General features: G+C 47.3%; 1 long non-coding RNA gene across 1 annotated transcript; it reads left to right on the top strand.

Annotated features, from left to right (window-relative positions):
* The first annotated feature begins 798 nt into the window (after nucleotides 1-798).
* Nucleotides 799-1,253, top strand: LOC121025874 (uncharacterized). The gene is made up of 2 exons (XR_005788179.1): nucleotides 799-894; nucleotides 1,139-1,253. It is a non-coding gene; the product is annotated as an uncharacterized LOC121025874 (long non-coding RNA).
* The last annotated feature ends 3,089 nt before the right edge of the window (nucleotides 1,254-4,342 follow it).

The following is a 4,342-nucleotide window of genomic DNA, read 5'->3' as shown; positions in this document are numbered from 1 at the left end:
GAGAGAGAGAGAGAGAGAGAGAGAGAGAGAGAGAGAGAGAGAGAGAGAGATGTGCTTCCCCAGGAGACACGTGCCACTGACACTGCACATGAGGAATGTCTACATGCTCAAAAAACTCCTCATACTGCACACTGCAAGAAATACAGCTGAGCATGGCTCAGCAGTCACATTCAGTCCATGCAGGTAACCAAAGCCTCCGTATGCTCTTGCCCATGTTCATATCAAGCAACAGTCCTTGAGTTATTCTTGAGGAGGACCAACAAGGTACTGACGTGTATTCTGTGTCCTTCTAGGTATCCCTAAGGAGGAGAAGCAGCGGGCCCTTCCTGAAAGGAGGCAGCAAGCTGTGGCTGAGGTGAGCTTGCCTTTCTTTCCATGAGGAACACAAGTGTTGTCTTAGTGGCTTTCAAATCAGCTTCTGTTGTAAATATGGCTATACACATTTTCGATGATAATGTTACTTTCCCTGATGGGGAGAGTGGTGAGTGGCTGCCTCTTGCCAGGTGTAACCTTGGTCACGGGGACCTTTACCACTGGCAGTGCAAAACCTGGTAATAAACAGTGTCCTAGGATCTTTTTCGCCAGCAGCAATTTGTCCTGCTTGGGTGAAGAATTTTGTACTCGGCATCCTAAGTGGTCTTGAGAGACACATCCCCAGGAAAATCAACTTCTAACAAGCATCCTATTCATTTGCTTTTGGGGACCTTTGACTCAACAACTGTGTCCCATCTTGCATCCTAAAGTCACCAAGAGAACTGAACAGTGGTGGAAATACTGTATGTCATGATCTCACCCCGATGGTGTTTTCTTTCCTAACATTCAGGAGCCTGTAGGAGCACAGGAAGAAGGTATGTCTCCTGGAAACTGTTTCTTGCTGAGGAAAATGTTTAGATGGTGACGTAGAGGGGCGCCTGGGTGGCGCAGTCGGTTAGGCGTCCGACTTCAGCCAGGTCACGGTCTCGCGGTCGGTGAGTTCGAGCCCCGCGTCGGGCTCTGGGCTGATGGCTCAGAGCCTGGAGCCTGTTTCCGATTCTGTGTCTCCCTCTCTCTCTGCCCCTCCCCCATTCATGCTCTGTCTCTCTCTGTCCCAAAAATAAATAAACGTTGAAAAAAAAAATTTAAAAAAAAAAAAAAAAAGATGGTGACGTAGGTGGGGCATTCTTGTTGTCTTCAGTCTGGAGAGCTACTCCAATTCCAGAGTCTTGGGAGGACTGGTGCTTGTGGGTGGGGGGGAAAGACCGATGTCCCAGGTGTAAAAGTAGGTGATGTTTCTACAGTATAAGAAAGATAACGTATTCCTTGTGTGCGGTGTGACTTTGTGTGCATGAGTCTTGGGGTTCTGTATGTGTGTGTATGTTGCGGGATTGTGACTGTGTGTGTCTGCATGTGTGTGTGTGTGCTTGAGAGATTCAGAGACAAAGGCATAACAGAGACAGTCACATTGAAAGAGCGGGAGAGAGAGAGAGAGAGAGAGAGAGAGATGTGGGTTTGCCCAGAGGATATGTGTCACTGACACTGCACAATAACCAATGTCTACATTCTCAAAAAACTCCTCGGGGCGACTGGGTGGCTCAGTCGGTTGAGCGTCCGACTTAAGCTCAGGTCACCATCTCGCGGTCCGTGAGTTTGAGCCCCGCGTCGGGCTCTGGGCTGATGGCTCAGAGCCTGGAGCCTGCTTCTGATTCTGTGTCTCCCTCTCTCTCTGCCCCTCCCCCGTTCATACTCTGTCTCTCTCTGTCTCAAAAAATAAATAAATAAATGTTAAAAAAAAAAAAACAAAAGAACTCCTCATACTGCACACTTCAAGGAAAACCGCTGTGCGTGGCTCAGCAGTCACATTCAGTCCATGCAGGTAAGGAAATCCGCCGTATGCTCTGGCCCATGTTCGTATCAAGGAAAAGTCCCTGAGTTTTCTTGAGCAGTACTAACAATGTACTGATGTGCGTATTGTGTCCTTCTAGGTGTCCCTGTGGAGGAGAAGATGTGGGCTTTTCCTGTAAGGAGGCACCTGTCTGCTGGTGAGGTGAGCTTGCCTGTCTTCCCCTGAGGAACACAACTACTTTCTTAGTGTCTTTCCAATCACCTTCTGTGCTGAATGTGGCAATATACATTGTAGATGATATGGTTTCTTTCCTTGGTGGGGAGAGTGGTGAGTGGCTGTCTCTTGCCAGCTGTTACCTTGGTCAGGGGGACATTTACCACTGGCAGAGCCAAACCTGGTGATAAATAGTGTGCTAGGATTAATTTTATCAGCACCAATTTTCCCTGCTTGGGTGAAGAATTTTATAGTCTCCATACTAAGTGAACTTGAGAGACACATCCCCCAGAATATACAACTTCTGACTGCAATGCCCGAAGTTCCGAAACCTCCCACAAAAGTCCACCAGAGTCGTGAGTCAAAGCCAAGCGGCAAGGGTCGTTTATTGCAGGTTCGAACCTGGTCCCCTGCGCACTCGTCGCCGGTGACGCAAGAGGCCTCGATCAGGGTTGGTACAGCGTTTTTACAGACAGAGACAAACAGCACAGGGGAGGTTTCAAATTATGAGGGGCCTGATTAGTTGATTTTAAAGTAAGGACATTTGTTGTTCTCTGATTGGGCGTCCTTTGTCTGTCCTTTGGCGGGAAGGCTTTGTCCGTTACTTGTGGCGTGGCGGGAGGAAAAAGGGGGAAGGGGGAAGAGGGTAGGGTAGGTGAGGAATGTGCTAAGCAAGCAAGTTTACAGAAGCGAGAAATGCCAGTTAGTTTATGTACAATTACTCATTCCATTACCTATCAGACTACATTTAGGAAGGTTTACAACCCATTCTACTACACAGCGGGTTACATTCAGGAAAGGCCTCACAATGCTCGTAGCAAACAGCAAGCAAAACAGACTTCTCAGCAATTGTATTTCTTATCAAAGATCCATAATAAGCGGAAAAGAGAACCTAGCTTTAAACTAAGGCAGGGCTGTCATTTGGATTGTTCCTTTCATTCCCCCCTTTTTCTTGTGCCTAAAGAGCCAATCTTGGGTCTTTTAAGCCTCTGTTTGTAATGTCTCGAGCGTTAGGTACTGAGTTCGTAAGACCATTAATTGTACAGCATCGAACCTGTCTTGGACAAAATTAATAATTTTGTTTATGATGCAGGGGCCTAATGTGAGAGCGCGAAGTAGGATGGCTAGGGGCCCGTTCTCATAAATGGCTCTCAATCTGGGCCAAACTTCCTGGTGGGTGCGCTGGAGTTCCCTCAGGGAAATAAGAAGTTTATGATCATCAAATTCAGTTAACACATTAGACTGTAGGTTGGGAATTATGGGGGGGGGGGGCACCCCATACATGATTTCAAAGGGGGTTAATCCCAGTTTGTAAGGGGAGTTCCGCACCCTGAACAGAGCGTAGGGGAGTAAGACTACCCAGTTAGCGCCAGTCTCCATGGTCAATTTGGTTAGGGTGTCTTTTAGGGTTCTATTCATTCTTTCTACCTGCCCTGAGCTTTGGGGTCTATATGCACAATGTAGTTTCCAATCGGCCCCAATAAACTGCGCTATCCCTTGTATTACCTTTGAAACGAATGCTGGTCCGTTGTCTGATCCTATTAGGGCAGGGAATCCGTACCTGGGCATGATGTCTTCCAACATTTTCTTTGCTACTACCTGTGCCGTCTCATGCTTGGTGGGGAAGGCCTCTGTCCATCCTGAAAAGGTATCTATAAACACTAACAAATATTTATATCCATATTTTCCAGGCTTTACCTCGGTGAAGTCTACTTCCCAATAGGCTCCCGGCCTGGTTCCACGGGTTCTGGAGCCAAGGTTTTTCCCGTAGTTGGTGGCGTTAGTTAGTTGGCAAGCTTTACAGCTAGTAACTATCTGTTCAATTTTTGTCCTAGAGTCTTTAATGGTGATCCTAGCATGTCTTATTAAGTCTTGCATTTTTCTTGCGCCCATATGAGTGGCTCGGTGCATCTTGGATAAAACTTTATTTCCCATTTCTTCTGGGAGGATTATGCTACAGTCTGCTGCTCTCCACCATCCGTTAAGGCACTGAGTCATAGGCAATTTTTGGATCCAGTTTAGGTCTTCTCTAGTGTAGGTGGGATTTTCTGGTAAACTAGCTGAACCGGGGTCTGGTAGGGTGGTCATTAAAGCACAGTCCACCTGTAAGGCCAGCTCTCGGGCCACCTGGTCAGCCAAATTATTTCCTCTGGCCACCGGTGTGACCGGTTTTTGGTGGCCTGGGCAATGTATGATGGCTAGTCGTTTAGGCAGCCAGAGTGCCTTTAAAAGAGCCAATATTTCTTCTTTGTTTTTGATAGTTTTCCCCTCTGCAGTTAACAGTCCCCTCTCTCTGTATATAGCTCC

Source organism: Herpailurus yagouaroundi, unplaced genomic scaffold, assembly GCF_014898765.1.
Source record: "Herpailurus yagouaroundi ecotype Mexico unplaced genomic scaffold, PumYag 67748, whole genome shotgun sequence".
NCBI lineage: Eukaryota > Metazoa > Chordata > Mammalia > Carnivora > Felidae > Herpailurus > Herpailurus yagouaroundi.
The sequence above is the reverse complement of the archived record's forward strand: the minus strand, read 5'-3'. Positions and strand labels throughout refer to the sequence as shown.